Source organism: Symphalangus syndactylus, chromosome 1 (genome assembly GCF_028878055.3).
Source record: "Symphalangus syndactylus isolate Jambi chromosome 1, NHGRI_mSymSyn1-v2.1_pri, whole genome shotgun sequence".
In the NCBI taxonomy this organism is placed as follows: domain Eukaryota; kingdom Metazoa; phylum Chordata; class Mammalia; order Primates; family Hylobatidae; genus Symphalangus; species Symphalangus syndactylus.
Genome location: NC_072423.2, coordinates 25,210,740 through 25,235,724, shown reverse-complemented (window position 1 = coordinate 25,235,724; position 24,985 = coordinate 25,210,740). Strand labels below are relative to the sequence as shown.

General features: G+C 40.5%; 1 protein-coding gene across 2 annotated transcripts in view; it reads left to right on the top strand.

The window, feature by feature from the left end:
* The first annotated feature begins 1,923 nt into the window (after positions 1–1,923).
* CDH20 (cadherin 20) overlaps positions 1,924–24,985 on the top strand; it is a 221,863-nt gene continuing 198,801 nt past the window's right edge. The window contains exon 1 of one of the 2 annotated variants that reach the window (XM_055297447.2): positions 1,924–2,321. The gene's annotated coding sequence lies outside the window, so the exon portion shown is untranslated. The remainder of the gene's footprint in view (positions 2,322–24,985) is intronic. The other variant, XM_055297437.2, reaches the window with a different exon arrangement.

Here is a 24,985-nt window from a genome sequence, read left to right as displayed (position 1 = left end):
AGACAAGAAGACAGTGTAAGCTGCTAGAGACCTGAAGGCTCTGGACCACTAATCAGTGTCCTTTGGGTCAAAGTTGATCTCCCCACTTATGAGCTATATGACCTGGATACACTACAGTTGATCCTTGAACAACAAAAGTTTGAACTCTATGAGTCCACTTAGACATGGATTTTCTCCTATCAGTCATCCCTGACAGGGCAAGACCAAGCTTCCCTCTTCCTCCTTCTCCTTCGCCTACTGAACATGAAGACAACAAGGATGAAGACCTTTATGATGATCCACTTCCACTTAAAGAATAGTAAATACATTTCATTTTCCTTATTATTTCCTTAATATCATTTTCTTTCCTCCAGACTATTGTAAAAATACAGCATATAAAATGTGTGGCATATAAAATATGTGTTAGTCGACTGCTTATGTTATCCATAAAGTTTCCAGACAACAGTAGGCTATTAGTAGTTAAGTTTCGGGGAGTCAAAAGTTATATGTGGTTTTCTGACTACACGAGGGTCAGTGCTCCTGACTCCCATGTTGTTCAAGGGTCAGCTACCCTTACTTTTTTGAGCCACACCTGCATCATCTATTAAAATAGAGAAATAATAGTCTTGACTGAATAGAGCTGTTGGAAAAATGAAATGAAATAACCTGTGTAACACATGTCTGTCACATAAGTTCTCCATAAACATTAGCTATTCTGCTATTAATAATCACTGTTATAACTATGAGTTCTAATTCTAGGCCTGCTGAAAGCTATTAAAATATGGCATGACTGCCTTAACTGGGATACTATTTCTATTGTCACACACTTGGGAATCTTATTGGATATTTATATACATCATTTTATCAGTTCTTTATACACATTGATCATTTGGCCACAGAGCAGTTGTACAAATAGATTATTTAGTAACCTTTCAATTCAATCAAAATAACTTGCTGTATTACAATCAGTGATGGGGGCCGAAATCCTCCAAGCACCTTGCTTGAAGAGAAATGTAGAAACCGCATCGGGCAAAGAGTCCCCCTCCAGCCACTGTGAAACCCAAGTTGTCATCAATAACTTGACATTCTAGGGTAGGAATCAGGGCAGGAGAGAGGTGATCTCTCCTTTTGACCTTGTGTATTCTGACCTCAGAAATAAGAGCTTGAACTACAGAATTGGAATTGCCTTCTGGAATGGGCCTGTCACAGTATCGTGTGATTTGGGGGACCCTCTTCATCTGGGGGAGAAGGGTGGTCTCAGCTTCCACCTCAGAAATTTCTTACCCTTAATATACCTCCACCCCATCTCTAGTTAAAGGCTTAAAACTCTAAGATTTTCCTATGAGGACAAAAAGAAAAGGAAATCTGTGCATTTGAAGAAATTCTTAAAAGTTGATGAGTGAGGTTTCCCTCACATATGCCATCTTCCCCTACCTCTCCTCTTGAAAACAATCAGTCTTTTGCACCCTCAAGGTCAAGGTTAAACCCGGGCTGGTACTCATTTCTTTTCCGATTTTATTTGCCTTATCCTGTTCTACTCCTCAATTGCCTCTTCCAGAATCTGTGCAAAATAATTACCTCAACTTCAGGGGAAAGTTTAGATGTAAATACCCCGCCCCCCTCCCCACGTCCACACATCCCCTTTCTTCTTTCTCCCTCTTAACATTTCCTTACGCTCTCAGCCAATAGAGGAGTTGAAACATTTAAATGCGGTATCTAAACTGCATTTAAAGAATTAACCCATTTTGTCCCTCACTGGTTTAAACCACAGGGTGCCAACCGGACGTTAATTGCTTTCTTCTGGTGGGGTTCCAGACAGCTCCTCAGAAGGAAGGAGCGCACATTCCTGGCACCAATTGGCTAATTCAATTTACTTCAGCGGCATTAGCCTCTGTCAGAATATTCATGAGCAGGGGAATGAGGACTCGCGGCACAGGCAGGCAGCAGCCACTCCGGCTAGGGAAGGCGCAAGGGAGGGGAAGCGGACCGCGCGCCACGCTCGGGGGACGGTGACCGCGACCAGGGAGCTCCTCTCACTGGACAGGCCGAACGCACGGCCGCGGGAGGGCAGGGCAGGGCATCGGCGGGGTTGGCACACTTGGCATTGCCCCCCAACTCCTGGCAACCGCACGGAGACTTTGCGAAACATCCGAAGGCAGAAAAGCTGTGACACCTCTGACAGAGGGGGTAGGGGGGTGGGGGGCGGGGACAGCGCCGCGAGCAGGGGCGAAGAGACCCAGCGGGACACCAGCCGCCCAGTGGGGGAGGCAGCGATGTGAGCAGGACGCCCGCCCTGGAGCAGTCAGGACCGAAGGTCTCCGGAGAGTCGCCTGCCGTGCCAGGTAACGCAGAGGGCTCGGGTCGGGCCCCGCTTCTGGAGCTGGGGACTCCGGGCGCGCCGAGCCAGTCCTCTGGGGCGAGAGCCCCGGGCGCCACGCGCGGTCCCGCTCCGCGCTGCGCTCTCCCAGCAACTCCCTGCCACCTCGGCGAGCCTACCGGCCGCTCCGAGTTCGACTTCTTCGGACTTAGTGGGAGAAGGGGATGGAAAGGGGCTGCCGGGACTCGGGGAGCTGCTCTCCGGAAGCAGGGAAGCTGGGGCGCACCGGGGCAGGTGGAGGACGTGGCGCGCTGGGAGCGGGGAATGCGAGCGCCTGGGGATGGTGACTGGGGATCCAGGAGCGCGGCTTGTGGGGGCGCTTGGCACTGGCTTCACCCTCGCTGGCCCCGCGAGCGGCGGCGCCTCCCTCCGCCTGCAGAGGGGACAGGGTGGCCGCGTCCCTCGTACAGAGATGTGAACCGGGAAGGGGACCAGAGAGCCAGGCTCCAGGGGAGGCGCAGGCACCTACGGGGCCGATCCCTGGTCCGCGCCTCGCGCCGCGTCCCCGCCGGAGCTCGGCTGTGGGAGGAGAATGTGGTGGGTACTCGCGTCCCTACCACCTGCCGGACTTCGCCAACTCCCCGAATTTCCTGTCCTCGGGCCCTGACACTCCCAAGGAAAGCTCTGAATTGTGCGCGCGCTGTTTGGCTTTTGCTTGTTGTAGTTACTCTGGGGGAACAGCCGGGGGCAAGGGGGTCAAATAGGGTGAAAGTTTCAGATTTGCAAAGAAAACGTTACCGAGGAGTCCCAACGTGTCCTTAGCAATCGGAGAGACTGCAGCAGCCTTTGCCTAGCTATCCGCCTCTGGGGCAGCAGTGGGGGCTGAAATCTGGAGGGCAGCCCGGAGGCAGCGCCAGAGCCTTGTTTTGTTTTGTTTCTGCTGAGACCAGGCTGGAAGTGAGAGGGGCTAGCACCAGAGAATCGGGGAGTTGGTCGCCTGGTAGATTCGGAGTTTACTATGTTGTTGCTATTATTATTAATGCTCTTGTTATTGGCACGAGCACCAGGAACAATTTTTTTTTTCTGTTATAAATCGCCTGCAAATTGAACCTGCAGCCGCCTCCCCTCAAATGAAATGTCCCCGGACCTCCTCCAGTCTCTAATGTGTGTCTTTTCACCAAAGGAAATTACCCACTCAGAGCTGTGGTGCTGTCAGGGACTCAGCTAAGGAATTGGATCTACCTAAGAACAACAAAAAGTTGAAACTAGGATGTGTTTGAACCCATGCTTATAGATGAGTATTATGTTCCTATCTGCTCACCTTCCTCAGCCGCCTCTGGCTGGGGAACCCTGAAGGCATAGCCATCTTGAGCCCCATAGTTGACCCAGCGTTTCCCTTTCATTTATTTATATAACCTGGGAAAATCTTTTCCCTGTAGTGTTACCCTTGCGGTCTCGTTGGACATGCTGAAAGGATTCAGGTCCTGACACTGGAGGAATCCATAAGGGCACCTGTGGTTGCCAACTCTTGGCTTGACCCTGTTCAGATGTTGCCCAAGGTGCAGGCTTGGGCAGCTGATGCAGCAGAAAGCTGGGCGAGGGTGTGGGAGAACAGTATGGCAGAGTTAAGCTGAGTGCAGGAGATGAGGTCAAGCCTCCACGCTGGCCACATCCCTTCCTGCCAGAGAAAAAAGAGACAAATGAAGAGCAGAAGGGAAGTATTATAAATTGGAACCGAACTCTTAGAGTCTACTTAGGCTGTGAACCAAGCTCTCAGCATCTACCTCAGCAATGGCTCTGGCCATTGACTTTGGCGTGACCTTTCTTTTCAGTGCTTCTGATTTTCGCTCTCTGCAGATACTCAAGTAACTGTGCCTTTCTAACAGGACAGTTGTCATGAGATGATCTAATTTTGTATCCAAAAAAATGCTTTGAGCATCCTGGGAAAGGACAGTCTATAAAATATGCCATTTTAATGTTTTGTGAAAAGTTTGCTACACTGCAGGTTAAGGAGATACATTTTTAGCATGTGTGCCATGTGGCAGTGTAAAATTAAAATGGAAAAGGAAAGTACAAACATAAAAATGACTTAGCATTCTTGACATTCTTGTGCATACTTGTAGAAAAATTATCTTTCGTTTGGGGAGAGTTGCCGGGAAATTTAATCAGTGTTTATACTACTGAAACGCCCCCTTCTACCTTTCTGCCCTGTAAAATTTTATGACCCAGTTCTCACCTGAAAGGCGATGTGACTGTAGTAAGTGCTGAGGGCTGAGAGGAGAGACTGAGAGTTGTTAGGGGAACTGTTACACGGGGTTCAGAGACTGGAATCGGAAGGAAGACGCCACTATTCTGAAAGAGCAGAGCAATGTTCATCTGGAGAAAGCAGTTGAGCAGCATAGGATAACAGATCTAGCATTGCTTGTCCTCTGCTCTCAGATTCAGGAAGAGGACTCCATGAGATAGCCCAGAGGGCGAACCAAGGTATTCTTCCCCCCTCCATTGGGTAAAAGCACTGCCTCCTTCTAGACTTTGGATTGGTATTAACTTCTCTCTTCCTGTCATAGTGCAGTAGTCTTCTCTTACCATCTCCAAGAGACTCAGATGTACCCTCTACCGTCTCAGACCCTTATACATTTGTAAATATCCCCCAAGTTCTGAAGCTTCTCAAAGACCTGCAGCTGTTGGTGGATTTAAGTAAATAGTTGGAAGTCATCAAGAGAGCCACTGAAAAGTGGGCATGTTTTTCCCCTGGTGGAGAAGTTATTGAATGCCTTTTGAGCTAGAAAATTAGCAGTTCAGAAAAGCAGGAGGGAGTCCCTTGACTTCCCTCTACCCATAAACCAGTAGTTGTATTTTTCTTTCCCTCATAGTAGTGAGCACTGTTTGGCCAAGCCTTTTTTTACAATTTTGGACTTAAAATGGGGTTTTGCTGATGGTGTTCTATGGAGAAAGGAAAAACGTAAAGAGATACGGAAGGAAGAGCTGCAGTGGCAAGAACATAAATCAGCCAGAATATATGGGGGGGTGATGAGAATAGGTCTTTTCACCCTAAAAAAAAATGTCCACTTTGGAAGAAAAAGAAGTCTGATTATTGGCATCCAGGGCTGAAACCAAGGCAGCTGATGCTGAGAGGAGCCAAAGGGCAGTTCTTCTTAGTTTAGAAACAGCAAGACAGCCTCTGCCAAAGATTGCTGTAAACACAGAATAAAGATTTCATTGTGGGCTTGTGTGACTAGAATAATTAGACAGTTAATTGTTCATTCTGATCTGGTGGTGCTGCCATCAGTAGTGCAGCGTGGTGAAAATAATAGCAAGAGAGAAATAGAAAAGTAACATTTATCACTTTTATATTCATTTGTTTTACTTTGATGGTACTTTGGGAAATCCTCGTTATTTCCCCTTACCCCCAAAGGCATACTCCCAGAATACCAGAGAGCTAAGACTCAGGGCTGCCATTTATTATTCCCTCCACATTCTACTTCGGATATGGGGAAAATTTCTTGTCCTTTAAAAACAGCATGTGAAGTTGTAATAAAAATAAATGCATTACCTAATTCTCATATTAAATATATTTTATTTATATGTAAACTCCATGTCAACTCAATCAACATATATGCAAATAGCACCAGATTGTTATGCTTCTCCAATACTTTTTTCTCGGACATATAAGACTTAAAAAGTAAATATTTCATTTTTGACATTTAATTATTGTCTACTGTGAAACAAATTGCTACAGTGATTAATCTTTCACATTTAATTGAAGAAACAACCTCCTCTGTATTTTCATACTAATTTAGAGACCAAGAAAACATATTTTATGTAATAAAGGTGGTTTTAAGCAACTGAGTATCTACAGGTTTTATATTCAGTAGACTATGACTTATTGTTATTTGCTAAAAGAAGGCACTGTCACCAACTCCTTCTGAAATGACTACTGCAAATGAAGACATAAGTAAGGGGACTATACAGAGCATTAAGCACATGGTGTCTGGCGAGGGGTAAATGAAGAACCATGTGTTCATTAGGTTCAGCCCTCGCTGAATCCTGATATTGACACGGAATATAGAGCAAAGTTGTCATTAGTTGAATATCAAAAAGGAACATCTTTAAGTGTCAATGTTAAGTATAATTGTTCTGGGAATAAAAGCATTGTTATAAAAGCGTTATACATTAGCATAAATATAACATAACTGTATAACATAAGGTCATACAGTCTCATAAAGAGAAATACTTAGTTTCTCCAAAATATTATTGTCTGTTTGCTTAAGAGGTGCAACACTATCTTTACTAACCTTTAGTTTATTTTATCCATCACAAATCAAACGGGATTGCAAAAGCAGAAGACTTACTGAAGTGTTAAATAGCATAAGTAGTACAAAATTATGAAACTAGCTCTCAGAAGACAAAATTTTGCTTTAAAAAATGCACTGTCTACAGCAATTAAAAATAGAAAATCATATTACCACATTAATTTATTGCAACAACCTATTTTAAAGAGAATTTTATTCTTTTTTTTTATTTAATTGCTATCCATGGTTTGCTAACTAGTGTTTCAGAATAATCTGCCAATCTCTTGCTAACCAGGACTCTCTAGTTAAGAATGTTCCTAATTACATATGGATTAACTTAATTTTAGAACCCTGAGAACATTCAACTCAAAACATTACTCAAGTGCAATGCAAAATAGAAATGATCCAATTCACCTCAAGGTATATGTAATTTTTATTTTGTTTTTAGCTTAAGAGATCATAAAAGAGAGGACATCTGGCCTACAAATATATCATTGAATAACCACTATAAAAAAGTAAAGGAAGCTATAAACTATTACATCCTTAAAACATAAAGTTTTAACAATACCACTCATCTCTTCTTCCTAAGCAGTAAGGGCTGCATGTAAAGTACCATGCAAAAGTGCAAATGTCAGAAACATGCACGGCATTGCCTGAAATGGGGGTATCCTTGCTATTTATAAGAATGTTTAACAATCTAATCACAAGTTTAGAGTGTATTCTGACTAACGCCATTACCTCCAAAGAGTAAAGAGGTATCTTGCATGGGAGTCCTTTCTTCTTCTTTATAGTTCTACAACTCCTAACTAGAATCTTGCTCATAATAGAGTCTTAAAAAATATGTGTTGATTTGGTTTTTAATAAGGAATATAAAATTGAATCAATTGAATTTTCAAGTTAAATAAATGTGCAATATTTAATCAAATATTTAGTCAAATATTTGAATGGTCCTTGTTACTTTGAATTATTTCTTTCAATTTACAAGACTTGCCTGTGACCATTAGTAACAATTATTGGCAATATTCTGGTGTGGACACGAGGCGGGTGAGAAAGTAGGAAATCTTTAAAGGTTTTTTTTTTTTTTTTTTCTAAGTTTTGCCTAACTCTTAAATGTGCGTATGCATCTATAAGTTGTTAAAATGTACAATATCTCTTTATAAAAAAGGTGGTATTATCTCTGAATTAATTATTATTTACAAGTAGTAATATAAACAGATTCTACTCTTTAAGTACTGAGTCTTTTTTATTTTATTTTAGATTCAAGGGGTACATGTGCAAGTTTATTACACACACACACATATACACATATATATATTGCATAAGGAGAGATTGGACTTCTAGTGTATGCATCACCCAAATAATGACCATTGTACCCCATAGATAATAATTTTTCAACCGCCAACTTCCTTCCAGCCTTCCCACTTTTGAAGCCCCCAGTGTCTATTCTTTCCATCTTTACATTCATGTATTAAGTGCTGAGTCTTAGACCAATCATGACTAAATAACTGCATGTCCTCTGTTATATCAACTAATTAAAGGGTAACTAACAAAGTGATAATTTGATTCCATGCAATGGATACATCTGATGGTCACAGAAATTTTTTTTTTCTTTTTTTTTTTTTTTTTGAGATGGAGTCTTGCTCTGTCGCCCAGGCTGGAGGGCAGTGGCGTGATCTTGGCTCACTGCAAGCTCTGCCTCCTAGGTTCATTCCATTCTCCTGCCTCAGCCTCCCAAGTAGCTGGGACTACAGGTGCCCACCACCACACCTGGCTAATTTTTTTGCATTTTTAGTAGAGACAGGGTTTCACCGTGTTAGCCAGGATGGTCTCAATCTGCTGACCTCGTAATCCACCCGCCTCGGCCTCGCAAAGTGTTGGGATTACAGGCGTGAGCCACTGCGCCCGGCCAGGTCATAGAAATTTCTTTGACATGTAGCCCCCAACACCCCAACACTCCAAACATACAACCACAACTCTGTGTTCAACATCTGGCAGGATAACAAAAACTTAACTCTTAATACACTCCTACTTATCTCTTCCTGCACCTGGTTTATAACTAAAATAAGCTATGTTAACCTTCCACCCAAAATAAAAAACAGATGCTTGTTAGGAACTAAATTGTCTTTAGCTTCAGCCTTCTTTTTTTTTTTTTTAAGGTCTGACCTTAGCTGAATGAACAAGGTAGTCTTAGCATTTTCCCAGAGAACAGTACATAGTGTAATATGTTGGCATAATTGGGAGCTAGTAGTCAAAAGAAAGCCAGGATAGAATTAGCATGAAGATTCAATTACCACTTGTTCCCAGAGAGGGTTGTTTACTAAGATTAGAGTTAAGGTTGTGGGCAAAATAGCATGGAAAGAGGTACAGGAAAGTTTTTCTGTTGCTGTTCTTTAGCTGGTATCTTTGGACAGAACCAAATTTTGATTTCCACTTTCCCCCAATAATTTAAAAATACAGCTTACTAAATAGCAGCTTATATAAATTGAGCACTAGGTGTACTCATAAGTATTATACGTATATTTATACAAATCTTTGGTCAAAGCTATTAATACAAAATATTTTCTGAAGGAATAGTGTACATCTTTTATCATATTCACGATTGTTTCACTTGGTAAACTCAGCATCTTTGAATCCCTTACCAATCCTAATAAGGGATTAAATTGTACATATTATAAATAATTGATGAACTTATACCATAATTTGTTTTTAAGCCAACAGACTTAATTTCCTTTAGCAATTTAATTAAAAACTGGCTAAAGAAATTTCATTTAGAAGTAATCTTATCTATATTTGAAAGGGCTACCAAATATATGTTTCTTTTTAATTTGAAAGATGTTGAGCACTAAAATAAGAGTAACAGATAGAAATGAACATTTAATCTTTGCATCAAAGGATATCTTTTCCCATGCAAATGGCTTGAATAAACATGTAGAGTAGGCAGTATCACCTACCTACCACTGTTGAAGGTCAGAGAAAGACTAGGAGAAACTAACTGGATGATACAGCCATCTCCGTGCCCACCTCCCACACTGGTGCCAATGATCTCTTATGTTTTACTCTGTCCAGGCTGTTATGACAAAATACCATAGACTTGGTGACTAATAACAGAAATTTATTTTTATGGTCCTGGAGGCTGAAGTCCAAGATCAAGGTGCCAGCATGGTCCGTTTCTGGTGAGGGCCTTCTTCTGAGCTGCAGACTGCTATCATCTCATTGTATTCTCACATGACAGAAAGAGGGCAAGACAGCTCCCTGGGGTCCCCTTTTTTTTAAGGGCAAGAATTTCATTCATAAGGGCTCTATCTACCCTGATGACACAATGACTGCCTTGAGCACCCCCTCCTAATGCTGTTCCATTGTGGGTTAGGATTTCAATGTGTGAACCTGGGGGAGACACAAACACTCACAGGTCATTGCATCTCATCTTCATTTTCTAATGCAAGAAACAATACGATTTCAAATATTTCTTTTTCAAATCCCTTGATTCCCTGCATCGAAGACTTCATACCAATTTGCAGAGGCACCAACCATCATTACATCATTGAAAGCAAGCACCACACTTGAGAGCATGTGTCTTGTAGGCTTTTTTGGAATATTAAGTAAGAATCTAAATCTATGCCTATACTTTGCACAAACTGGCAAGATCTCCCAAGGATGTTCATCTTATAAATAAAGATTAAATAACACTTTTGTGCTACCATTAATATCAAATTACATTTAAAGCAAATAATAGCTGGCAACCAAAGTACATCTTCATTAACATCACAGTTTTGAAGTGTTATAGTTGTGTCTACCTTTATGCTTAGCTGATACCCTCATCTCCATAATATTGGGAACATTTATTTCAGTCTAAAAATATGAGGCATACTCATATTTGAAAATAAACTCTTTGAGCAGTCATTAAAATATTAATCCACTTGGCAGTTAGCATCTCAGTGGAATACTTCAGGCAGCTCAGCACAGAGGATATTATTTGACTCAGGGAGCTGGCTAACATTTGAAGATCAAATTGTTTAGAGTTGTTTCTTTAAACACAGGAAAACAACAGATTTCTTCATGAAATACCAAGTGTTATACATTTCTCTGGCTACATCTATCTATTTCACTCATGTCAAAACATGTAGCATTCAGAGGAAAAATTGACAGAGCAAATAAATAAATAAATAACCGCCATTTATTTAGTCATACGTCTCTGCCAGACACTGTGAGTGTTTCATGTGCATTACCTCTCTAATCCTCTCTTTGAATTCAGTATCGTTACCATCTTCACTTTGCAGATGCAGAAACTGAGGCAGGATGAAGTGGTCACTACACGAGGTTTCAAACACCGGATTCTCTGGCTCCCACGCTTGTGGTTTTCACCACTCAGTTCTACTGCTTCCTCTTCCCAAGCCGGGTTTCTCACCCTGGCTATCACTACTGACATTTTGCCTGGCAAATTCTTTGGAACAGGAAGTCCCCTATGCATTGTAGGATATTTAACACCATCTTTATCTTCTACTCACTAGATACCAATAATATCTTCCAACTTGGGACAACAGAAAATGTCTCCAGACATTGCCAAATGTCAAATCCAGAAGCAAAAGTACCCCTAGTTGAGAACCACTGCCAAAGTTCAATTTCCATGTATTCCTTATTATATTATACATTTTCAATTTAAGAGTAGGGCATCTATTTTCCAGATCATAATGTAGATAATTCCCATGGTTACATCAGCCACATTATATATGATTTGTAAAAAAGATATGTATCAGACAAAACTTTAGGAGAAAAAAATCATTAAGTCAACATGCCTTCATTAAGATCAGGTTTTTCCCTACTAAACTGGTTTCCTTTGGGACCATACTGGGTGATCGGGGATTGCCATGTTTATATCTTTGTACCAACAAAAGCTGGAACAATGGTTGAAAAGGCATTGTCCACAGTGCCCCCAAAAGCCCATTAATAGATGGTCTATTAGACTCCAGGCTCCTTGATGGTAAGGATGGGAACTCTCTTGTTCATCTTTATATGCCCTGAACCCAATATCTTACCTGGCACATAATCAGTGCACAACAAGTACTTCTTTAATAAACCACTGAAGCCCTGGTTACCCTAGTGCAGGTTCCCAATGCTCTGCTCCGGGCTTCTAGCTGGATTTGCCATGTATTACATTTTGCTTTAATCTGTGGCATGGACATGCACATTATGGTATGCCAGTCATACGAATTTAATGAAACCTGAATGAATAGTTTATATTAGATGAAGAAATGGGGTCAAAAAGGCTGTTATGATCCACTATATATGACTAGATAAAATTTAACACAAACATGTGCCAGTGAGAAAAGCAAACCATGTAGAGGTTGAGGGCCTCACCCAAGACCACTCTGCTGAAGAAAGGCAGACCCAGGATGCAAATTCAGGCCTTTAGATACCCAGTGTTTCCAGGGATGGCTCCAGCCTGCTTTACTTTCTCTTGGTCAGGGTGCACTGAGACATCCTGTTCTGTTCCTCTCATCACACTGTACCTGAGCTGTGTAGAAAGCAGCCACTGGCCGGGAAAGGGCTCAACAACATGCCTCCCACATGAGAAATGGTTGAAGGTCTTCAAAAGAGCCGACCTGACACAAGAAAGACTTAGAGGGATCACAATAATCCTCTTCAAGTATCTGAAATATCTTCATGTGAAATAGAAAATATATTTATTCTGCATTGCTGTGGAGGCCTGGACCAGGGTCAATGAATGGGAAGCATATTTTATCCCAGGGAAGCACATTTTATCCCAGCAAAATGATGAGCTTCCTAATGATGAATTGCCCTACATTGAAGTGAGCTTTCCTGGAGAGCAGTGAGCTCCCAGAAGCCAGAGGGGAACGTGCAGATGACTGGCCTATAGGAGTCTGAGCACAGACATCAGATCGGGGAAGATATCAGAGGTCCTCCAAGGTGCTTCCTAGCCTATGGTGCATGTGAACTCTTTCTTAGAGGCTATTGGTTGACCTTGTAAACTACTCTGTGTAATTTTGTTAAGAAAAGCAAGATGTACTATTTTCTCTAACCCACATAGTGACTCAGACGGGTAAATCAGACAGAATACAGAGGAAAGAGGATCCTACCATATGCCATATAAAATAAGAATCACTTGCCATGGGCCAAGCCCTGTCAAAAGCACTTCATCAGTATCATCCCATCTATTCCTGATAATGCCATGAGGTACAAATATCATCACCATTTAGTAGCTGAAGAAATGAAGTCACAGAGAAGATAAATATGTTGCCCAAGATCGCATAGCTAGTAATTCTAGCCTTACTGCTTGAACCTGAGTCTGTCCAAAATTATGAAGCCTGTTTTGTAACTATAATAGTGCATCCTTTCAGCAGGGATGCAGTATTTAATTTGAAATGTTGCCAGTTTCTAGAGTTTGAGACATATGGTTATTTAAATGCAGATACCTAAAATATCTTCTGAAGAATAAAATACGTCATTTTAAAAATTATTTGCTGTTTTCTGTTAACCATGATATCACTTCCTTCAAATAGTGCAAATTACCACGAGTTGACTTTAAGTAAATGAGCAAAATAAGGTTTTTGGGGCTTAAAAAAAATGTCTATAGAAGAAAGATTGGTAATAGCATTTCAGATGCTGTTCTATAAATTAGGGAATTAGAACCTAGGTCTCCAGACTGCAGGGTACTAGTGCAAAACAAGATCATGACTTTCGTTTCCACAAGTTCAGAAAATTCTAATAGTCAAGGGTTTTTTAAAGATAATTTTATCATTAGAGATCATGCTGTGTTCTGATTATGATTATCTCCTTTGGTTATCTTCTGTCTTATGATTATTTTGGTGAACAATTTTATAAAACCAAACTGACTTTGAAAACTACTTTCTCTGCCTTTATCATTTCAATGCCGGAAAGACACTGAAAACCTCTAAACCATTCTGCCAGTGAACTCTGATTTAGTTGAGGTTAACGTTAACTCTGCAAATTAAATCGGGTGACTTCCTGTTCTTAGGAAAGACTGCTTCATGCCCACCATTCCAGACAATATTGAGCAAAAGACTTAAAACACTGTTCAGCATTTGCTTTCTAAAGTTATTGCTGCCCTGGTGCTCACATGCACTTAAACGTTTATGGAAGTCCATAAGTCTATGTTTACCATTCTTGCAAAGTATCAAGATGGTTGTAGGAGGGAGCCCAAGCACTTATCATGGGACTTAAAAAGCATCTTATGCAGCTCTTGGTGGGATAGTTATTTTGCCAACAGGCAGGAGGCTTTGTTGGGCCCTGTGCCTTGCAGAGCTGAGGAAAGGCCCGTTTCTTCACCTGTCAGTGACCAGGGTCATCTGCTGTTAATGAAACAGTTTTAGGCTGAATGTTCACAACCCGCCCAGGCACATGTCTAAAATAACTGCCTCGATGAACCTCTTACCATAACATTTGCTCATTAGGGTACCATTCCTTCATGTCAAATTGTGGCTTGAAGAACATTTATATGAATTTGTGAAGTGGAATGGAGATTAGCACATCGATGTTTCTCCCCCTAGGTTTTTACACTATTTCTTAGGGGAAAACCTATATAAAAGAATGCCCTCAGGATACTTCATGATGGGAAATGTTCTGAATCAAGAACCCAGATGTCTTAATGAATCATGGGAAACATCTCTAAGAAGTATGCAGGATGGAGTGCGAACCTAGGAGAGCAGCCCTTCCATCCTCCATGAGCCACCCAGGACATAAGATCTGAGAGGTTGTTTGGGAATTTGGACAAAACAGACTAGGATTGACATGGGAAGGAAACAGGGGTGCCACCCTTTCTGGATTCACCAAACTTAAGACTAGACAGATCCTATGAGCACTGAAGAATATACCAGGCAAGTGCTGCCTGTACCTGGGCCCTGGGCTTTCCAAGTTCCTTGAGCCAATGTGTGACAGAAGTCACTATGGCATCCATCTCTACCCTTATGTCTAATTCTGGAAAGTGTAGCTGACCTCAGATGGTGGCACCTTTAGAAGTCATTGGCTAGGTATTTGAATAACTAGGACAGGAGTAAGTGAGAAATAGAAAAGAAAAAGAATGACCACTAAGTCATGGTCTTGTTTATCAGAAGGGAAGAGAGGAATTGCATCATTGTTATGTTATTTCTATTACAATATGCAATCGTTAAGTTAGAGCGATCTGCTAACTTCCTTCCCCACCTTGACCCCACCATTATTAATTTCTCATAGAAGGTAACAAAATAACTTGCATCCTTGAGATGAAAGGAAACCTTTTATGCATTTGATTCTGGGCAAAAGAAATATTTATATGAAATTGAAGGCATGAAAAATAAGTAACTGCATTGAAAAGTCACAGCCATATTGAACAATAAACAATTTATGGAAGGAGCTTAGAAAAAAATTATTTTTAAAAAATTGAAAAGCATAGCTTTGACAAGTATTCTTTATTTATGAGAGTAAGTAGAATTTTCAAGGAACACGAAAATATTAAAATAAAATACATGTTTGACACACGTTTCTCTTTGAGGTTTTGCAAAAAAAGAAAAATCTAGGTAGATATGAGGTTAATTACATAGTTTAGTTCAATTATCATTATCTACACTAATTGAGAGAACAGAAGAGGTCAGGATTATGTGAAATTGTAAATGATCTGAAATAATTTACAGTTGAGTAGGTGAGTGATTTTTTATATTTGAGCTGAACACAGGTAAGCCCTGGATCTAGCAATTTAATTTTTCAAAAGAAAAGTCAAATAAGTGAAGCCCAGGTGCCCAAGCTTGGAAGTTGCTCTTATTCTCCTTCCTACCTCATTTCAGCTCCTCCCAGCATGTCTGTCTGGGGTGCTGGCATGCTGTACCCACCTGGCCAGTGCTGGGCTTATCTTCTGCTGGGTGTACCAGATAACCCAATGGTCCATCAGTTCTATTTTTGCTCTTGCTTTCTGTTCCTTTATAGTTGTTGTGATTTTGTAAATTTGATAGTCTGAGAGCAAGGAATGGGAGAATATCTGGAAAGGGTTAACCGAGGGAGTTTTTTGCCAACAAATGATAATGCCACAACCCCAGGTCTAACAGTCCCCAGAGTGGTTACCACTATCAAAAACACAAAAACAGGCCAGGCTCAGTGGTTCATGCCTGTAATCCTAGCACTTAGGGAGGGCAGGGTGGGTAGATCACTTGAGACCAGGAGTTTGAGACCAGCCTGGCCAACATGGTGAAACTTTGTCTCTGCTAAAATACACACACACACACACACACACACACACACACACACATATACACAAAAATTAGCCAGGTGTGGTGGCACACACCTGTCATCCCGGCTACACGGGAGGCTGAGGCATGAGAATCACTTGAACCTGGGAGGCGGAGGTTGCAGTGAGCCAAGATCATGCCACCATACTCCAGCCAGGGTGATGGAGTGACACCCTGCCTCAGAGAAAACACACACACACACACACACACACAAACACAAAAACACAGGCTTTGTTAAACATTTCTCTGGTTCCAAGTCAAATTGGAATATGCATTGTTTCAAATTCTATGCACACAAAGTGACAAGCTGTCAACAAAGATATAATTAAGGAGGTGTTGTCAATAAATTTGAAATAATAATTTACCTTGGAACAGCCTCTCCTCACAGGGCCTCCTCTAGGATAATCTAGAGTTTCCTCAGTAAAATTAGGAGCAGAAATGCCATATGTAAGTTTTTAGAGACTTTGAGAAATTCATAAACAATACTTTTTTTTCAGATGGACATGTGGCTAACATTTTCTTAAAACTCACGATGTATTTTTGGCCAAATATTATCAACTGACCCCCCCCACACACACATAAAGAACTCAAACATAATTTTATTAGTTGATAATTATAGCAATAAAGATACTTCCTGAGCCTATAGAATCTTACCTTTGCAAAGTTTGGCTTCACGTGTATTATTTCATGTTTCCAGAGCTACCTACCATCAACGTTTCTCCTGATTATAATTGATTTCATTTTTTGGGGGGGTGGTCCACTGGAACATTTTAGGTCTCAATTAATGTTTTTAAGTCAAAATGTGTTTGTGCCAAATGTGTTACTTTCCTTACTCTTAGGAACTGTTTCTGCCACAGGCTTGCTCCTATCATCCCCACACCTTGAGAAAACTGTATTTCTTTTTAACTATCTCTGATCCTTTTCCCAAAAGATGGTTCAAAATTACTCTGTCTGAATGAGACCTTAATTAGTCATAGATTACTCTGCCCCACTCCAAGACTCTGATGTTCTCCTCTATATTAAATTACACTTGTGCACCATGTTTGATGGTATCCTCACCAGTTGTTATCTCAGGTGTTGAATTTCTCTCCCCCCAGCTGAGTCACAACCTTCTTCAAAGCAGACTGGGGTTCTGATTTCTGATGGCAGAGCTCTCCATTCTGAATGGTGGGGCACATGGATACCAATGGCCCAGGGCTTTAAAACACCCCTGAAACATACCACTGTGTCAGTTCAGTGCTGGGAAGGTTCTAAGTCCACATTCCTGTCAGTCAGCCGATTATCCAATCCACATAGCCGTAAAAACATGAGAAATCTAGATTGTCACCCCATCTAAAGAAAGGAGGGATTGCAAAGGTAGAAAGTTGGGGTAAGAGAGCACAACTAGCGTGGAGAGAAGAAAAGGAACATTCGGAGGGGAATTGGGAGGGAGCAGTAAGGCAAGATTGTGTGAAAAAGGAACAAACTTCAGCTTGGTACAACTATGAATAACTACATTTTATTTTTATTCCTTGGAATCTAGGTGTAGCTTTGTGGGGCAGTAAAGCAGGATTGTGTGGAAAGGGGGAAATTTTTTAGCACGAATAGCTAGATTTTGTTTTTACTTAGAATCTAGGCATTGCTTTGTAATGCGTTGGAGGAAGTAAATTTATTTTTAAACTGCGTGTAGGCTGTGCTTTTAAGACTGTGGGGGTTGAAATGTGTATTCTTTTTAAATGATCACTTTAGAGTGGCTGTTAGAAACATTGGAATTACCAGAACAACTAACCATGGTCTCCATCTCTGAATTCTAGACAATAAACAGTATTTTGGCAAATCTGTTCTGTGTGCCCTACCAGCTAAAAAATCTCCTGTTTGATTTTCACCATCTGCTTCCTCCTAGCAGATCCAACTCAAATCCAAAAATGAACAGGTGAATTTAAGCCCTAGAGATTGGTGCTTTCCCAGGGAAAACAGGAGACGTTCATGAACTGTTAGCAGTTTGAAATTCTAATTTACAGGCTGAACCTAGAGGACTCCTTCTCTGAATATGTCTTCCCAGGTTGAGATGTATGAATATGAGACATCCAGGAAATAGGCTAATTTAGAAGGAATTTAAGTTCTTAATGAATGTTTCCTACAGATTCTATAATGGCTCCATTCTGCTTTTGCCATGCAAAGAAGTATGCCCTTTTCACTGTTGTTGGCATGAACTTTTTAAAGATTCACTCCTACACAGCACAGTGACAATTATTTTTCCATGGATATCTACAGATTCAGCACCTAGGAGTTCTGCAATGAGTATTAGAACTTCTTCATTCAAGCCATATCTCTCCTAAGACTAAAAATCCAAATGCAGCAACATTCTAAATTAGGCCAGAGAGTATATAAACTCCTAAATTGTCACAAGCAAGTGACAGATGAAAAAAAAAAAAAAAAGAGAGAGAGAGAGAAGGGCAAACAATATCAAAATTAGGTGTTTTAATCTATCTCACATTGCAGGTTGTCACATGTAATTTGGCTTATATTTCCACAAACTACGTGAGCTAAAGATTTAAATGGATGACTAAAAAATCAAGGCAAAGGTGCCATTTCCACCAATAAAGCTTATTAGCTAATGTATTTGTTACATTTACATTGACTGAAGAACTAAGAAATCACTGCAATGTTGTTTGGAATCCACCGAGTTTAAGTGACTTTCCCAGCAGTCACACAGTAGTTGACTAATCTGAGACTAGATTCCAGGACCTCCATGCCGTTGCTCCTGCTTGTACAATATATTATCCTCCCACTAGGTCCCTCTCTCCCTGCTAAACTGCCTGTATACTACTTTGGTGGACACTGCATTTCACATTGCTTAGCAGTGTTTATTGCTGTCTTCTTCAGAAATACCCGAAGAATCTATGTTATTCCCTCTGTTCTACCACTTTATGTTCTGGCCTTCATCATTTTTATTTAAATTTCTATAAAAAATTATTGCTGATCTCCAAGCCTTCATTCTCTTCCTTTTTGCAGGACATTTAACTTCCTAATGGGACTGCACTCCCTTTAATAATCACCTTGGTTGTAGGATAGGACTTCCAGCAGTCTTGAGTTAATATATTATGGTAATTATGTAGATGGAGGGTGATTCCATGCAAGATTCCATCCTTAATCCAAAGGAACCATAAGTGAATGACTGGAGCTTATTATTAACTTCTTGGGAAGAGGAAAGGGTGCTATCTGAGGGTTCAAAGCCATTACTACAAACATGGTTGAAGTGTGAACTGCCCGCTAAATAGGGTAATATATGCTAGTTACTCTAAGAAAAACACCAAGTCTCAGTGGCTTCACACACCATAGTCATCTATTTCTTGCTCACCTCATAGTTCAGCTTTATGTCAGCTGATCCTTCTGAGTGCTTTTCCTCTAAGCAATGACTCAGAAATTTGGGCTGCTTCCATCTGGTGGCTCTACCTCCTCTAGGTAGAAGGCAGAAATCTTTCCTCAAAGTCACCAGGGGAGCAAAGACAGAAAGTGCAGAGGATGCAGAAGATCTTTCAGAATGTTTTACAGTTAGTAATAAAGATGCCTTTCATTGGCCAGAACCCTGCCTCAACCTAACAGCAAGGGAGGCAGGCAAATGTTCTCTTCCTGTGTGCCCAGGAAGAGGAAATGGGACACATTAGCATCTTCCAGCCTCTGATACAGCTCACAACCTTTTCTTCATTAGCAAGCAGCATCTGGGTGCCTATGTGAATTCTTGTAGTTTGATGGCACTGATGGTAGATGAAGGAAGTACACCAAATAATTGTCAATAAGTCCACATTAGCTATAACATGAGATGCAAACTCCCTAACAAATCTTGGAAGACACAATGTAGCAGTACTGTGTAATGGTTAAGTGCATTGTCTACCGAATAAGACCATCTGGATACAGATGCTGCTGGTCCCAGGGTTACTTGTTGAGAGCCACTGCCATAAACCTTCCCATTTCACTCCCCTTATCCTCTGGTAAGCTCCTATAGCCTCAGGTGGGGGGTTCAGCCATAGATGTTGCAGTCTGGTTGACTTTAAATCATGCTCTTGCCTCTCCCTGAGGAAGTTACTTAAATTTCCAGACAAGTTGCTTAATCTCTTTGATCAGGTTCACTCATTTGAAAAGTGGGAGTAATAATGCTGATCTCAAAGGAATTACATTTGATTATCAATATAAAACATTTTGTACCTTGCCTAGTACATAGGAAACACAATAAATGGTAGCTGCAAATATTATCAGGAGAGAAGAACTTGTTTAGTTTGCCTCTATGTTACTTTTGGACAACAAAAATAACGCAAAATCTAATTTAAAAAAATTTTCAGGTGATATGGTGGGTAGTTTTAAAAAGCAGCACCTTTGGGATGCCTAAATCTGTGTACAAGCTCTGTGATATTAGCCAGGTAACTTGATGTCTTTCTTTAAAATATATTCCTACTACCTCTGTCATGAGATTGATGTCATGAATACCTGTGTCATCAGAAAACTTGTAGACAGATCTAGTATGTTCCTGTCACATGGCAGATTCTCAATACATGTTGAGTTACAATTATCAACCTCCTCTCAAAATGCTTCTGCAATGAAAAGTGATTTTCAAACTATGAGAGCGAGATAAAGCCATGCATAAAGACTTGAGAAAATAAATGATTATCGTTTAAAAGTGCTTATTAAGATGTTTCTGATCTTTGACCTTCATCACTGTCCACTCCCTCCTTGGAGAACAGCTTCTCTATGCCTCTATTTAAATGATAATCACTGTGCAAAACTCAAAGTCTCTTCATTCAGGAACTTACAGTACACATCTTAATAAACCATAATGAACTGGAAACATGAAGAATAACTGGATAAACAGGCCTCTCTCTCCAGCTGTCATATCTGTTTGTGACAGCAACTGGTATTTCATTGTAAAAGATGCTAATTTCAATCTGAGCTGTGGCAGCATTGAGAGGAGCATAAAAGGAATTCTTGATTATCTGTATCAGTAACTGTGGTCCCTAGGGATGCACTCAGAAACTTCAGATCACATATGGCAAGAGTGCTGTGATAAAATATGCATCAATGGAGCTTTGTGATTTATGGTAATAAAGAAATGGAAAATTTGCCCTCTATGGTAACTATTTGTGGCTGGTATTCCTCTTTTTACTATTTCTGGAGTTGTAAGTGACATTTGTTATACTAATTATTACAGCATTTGGTACCTGGATCACCGTATCATTTATATAACTTCTGTCAAGTTCCTGAGGGCCTGCCATGATACTGTTTTAATGATGATGATTCTCCCAATCTAAATGTAATAAATAATAATTACCTTAGTTGCTGGACCACATTGGCAAGTAAGACCACAATATTTTACTTGACAAAATTAAATGTTAGTAACTCTGACTCCTCCCTTTGGCTGTTTTGACCAATTCTTGAAATTTCAAAATCTAGAAACTACTTGGACTCTTTCCTGTAACCACTCAACACAAAATCCTTGGGTGGCCAAGGGCTTACTCACTATTTCACAAGGTATCTGTTTCATTCACAGAAGTTCTCATTGTTAGGAACTTACTTGTTTTATTGATCGAAATTGGCCTGCATAAAAATGCTATCTTGGCCCCATATAGTGCTGCATAGAATAATTCTCATTCCTTTTGATATAATAGCTCTTCAAACATATAAACAAAGCCAACATGGTCTCCCAGTCAGCCTCTTCTCTAGCAACCTTCACATGCTGTCCATGGCTTCTATTTTATGGCTACCCTGGTCACCTCCCCTGCAATCACCTCCACGATGTGTGCCCCAATAAAGGCACGGGTCTGATACATCAGTTTCTAACTCAGAAACATTCATTTAATGGTCTACATAACAAAGCTCAGAGTTTTTGGCGTGGCATTAGCTTCTCTACCATCTACATCCAGATAACTCTCTTGCATGATACACACTGATACACATTCTTTCCTTTTTCTTATACTTCTCTGGCCCTGGGCTTTTCTCATCTACATGCTATTCTCAATCTCTCTACATCTGACTACTCATCAAGGCTCACCTCTTCACAAAGCCTTCTCAATTTTATGGGTCAATAGTTACTTCTTCTTCCCCTAGATTCTCATAAAATGGACTTCATATTGCCATACCAGCACTAATCATTTGTCTACTTGTGGTCCTCTTGTTTTTTCTAGAAGATGATCTGTAATTGTATAGACACAGCTTTACTTACTTTTGAATATCCAATAGTGTGTATCACAGTGCTTTGCACATATTTTAGTGTTTGTTAAGATTTTGTTCAGTTAAATTTAATGGACCCTCAAATTTAATGGACCACCACATATCAAATGCCCTTTGACCAACTCCAAACCCACTGAGATCACTCTTGATCTTGGCCTGCACTAGCCAATACAGTAACTACTAACTACGCAAGGACATTCAGCTTTAAACTTATGTTAAGAAAAGTTAAAAAAATCTTTCAGTTCCAGCCAGTCATGGTGGCTGATGCCTGTAATCCCAGCATTTTAGGAGGCCAGGGCGGTTGGATTGCCTGAACTCAGTAGTTCATAACCAGCCTGGACAACATAGCAAAACCCCATCTCTACCAAAATACAAAAAATTAGCTAGGCACGGTGGTGTGCACCTGTGGTCCCAGCTACTTGGGAGGTTGCAAGTGAGCCAAGATTGGGCCACGCACTCAGCCTGGGTGACAGAGACTCTGTCAAAAAAAAAAAAAAAAAAAAAAAAAGAAAAAAAGAAAAAAAAGAAGAAGAAAAGAGAAGAAAAGAAAAGAAGGCTTTCAGTTTCTGCATCTCATGAGCCACATTTCCAGGGCACAGCAGCCATTCAGGGCTGTTAACTCCCACACTGGATGACACTGATCTGGAACATTTCCATCTCTGCAGATGGTTCTCTTGGTGAGTGCTGGTCTCGACACCATTCTACTTTTCCAACAGTGAAAGCACTGCCTTCTTTCCTGTGGAATTACACACTATTGGCAAAAGTCATGCAAGCCTCTGGCAAATTAAAACCACTAGGTCTCCCGGTGTGGTGGCTCATGCCTGTGGTCCCAGAACTTTGGGAGGCCAAGGAGGGCAGATTACCTGAGGTCGGAAATTTGAGACCAGCCTGCCCAACAGAGTGAAACCCCATCTGTACAAGAAATACAAAAAATTAGCTGGGCATGGTAGTAGGCATCTGCAATCCCAACTACTTGGGAGGTTGAGGCAGGAGAATTGCTTGAACCTGGGAGGCAGAGGTTGTAGTGAGCCGAGATAGTGCCACTGCACTCCAGACTGGGCGATAGAGTGAAACTTCATCTCAGAATAAATAAATAAATAAAACCCCTAGGTTTTTTTTCAAATGAGTAGCTAAACTTCCCTCATGCTGTACTTAGACAATTACTTTTGGGGATCTAAAAGTAACTCCCTCTGCATTAAACCCTAACATACATTAATATTATTTTTTCTATTTTATTTCATCTGCTCAAGTTATCCAGATCTTTATTTTTAATTCTGTCATATTTTGGGCTATTCTATTCTAGGTTTGAGCAATCTACACATTTGTAAGTACTTCTGATGTCATATCAGTTGTTAATAAACGTGTTGTCCATAAATAGGGTGACTATATAATTTGTCATTCAAATGGGTACACTTCTCAGAGTGAAAAGCAATGCTGTAAAAAACTATGCTTAGGCACTGGCCTTAACTGGTACTGTACGAGGCTGACCAGGAGGGATTGCACTCCACCCTTAGAAGGTCACATCTAGAACCACTGCTGCATCACTGGAGCTCTTCCTCCAGATTGGGACTAATGTAACATTCAATAATCTGTTAATATGTTGACTAAATTTTACCTTATTTCAGATCATATTGCTCTTTTTATTTATATGATTATCATGAGAAATAAAATATTTTGCTTAAGTTCAAATTATTCTACTGTTTTTAGCATTCAATAGAAGAACCAATGTAGCTTTTTTTTTCTTTTTTCAGAAAAAGAAAACAAACTAGGAAATAAAATTATTTATACATTAGGGCAATTTGAGCAGAATAAATGAATTTGTAAAGTTTTGATATAGTATCATTCTTACTGGGACTAAAGGACTCCAAAGGTTTGCAGAATATCTGCCTGTACATGAGAGGCTAACAATGACCAGTAGCTACATTTTAGGATTTACACACAAGGAAAGAACACATGTAGCCAAGTATACTTGAGAAAGTTATTCAACATGTATCACTTTATTTGTGAAAGTGTCTATATGGAGGTAAACCACAGCTGATAGTGGTCATTAACTATTACTTGCCATTGGTCTATGGCTAGTGGACCAAAAAAGTCCTTGTAAAACTCTAAACCATAAAACACGGGCTCTGATTAAAATAAACAAGTAAATATAAACAAAAACAAGTACAGATGCTGAAAGAATGAAGAAAATGGAGTAGCACTGTCAAGCCCCCAATAAAATAAAATTAAAAGATTTATGTGGAATTCTGTTTTCATGGATTTTATACACAGAAATATTAATAAATTTGAGCAAAAATTGGGCAAAAAATCCATAAACTAAGTCCGGGCGCGATGGCTCACGCTTGTAATCCCAGCACTTTGGGAGGCCGAGGTGGGCAGATCACGAGGTCAGGAGATCGAGACCATGGTGAAACCCCGTCTCTACTAAAAATACAAAAAATTAGCCAGGTGTGGTGGCGGGCGCCTGTAGTCCCAGCTACTTGGAGAGGCTGAGGCAGGAGAACGGCGTGGACCTGGGAGGCGGAGCTTGCAGTGAGCCGAGATTGCACCACTGCACTCCAGCCTGGGTGACAGAGCGAGACTCTGTCTCAAAAAAAAAAAAAAAAAAAAAAAAAAAAAAAAAAAAAATTCATAAACTAATGTAGTGAAAAACCAGATAAAAGTCTTAGCATAAGATTGAAGGAAAGAGATAAAAGTATACTATTAAACTGAAACCAGAGGAGAGGGACCAACTTTGAGCTCCACTTCTAATTTGCTCTGTACACTTAGTCAAGTCTCTCAATCTCTGCACTTCATTCTTCATCATTCAAGAAACAATTCTTGGCCCTCAGGGTGGGCTGGGGAAGAGTAAAGAGTGATTCCACCCCTCGAAATCTACACTCATGGACTTGAACCCAAGGGTTCTCCAGCTTTAAAATTCTGTAATGCTAGACATGAGTTTAGAAGGAAATACTTAAGCTTCT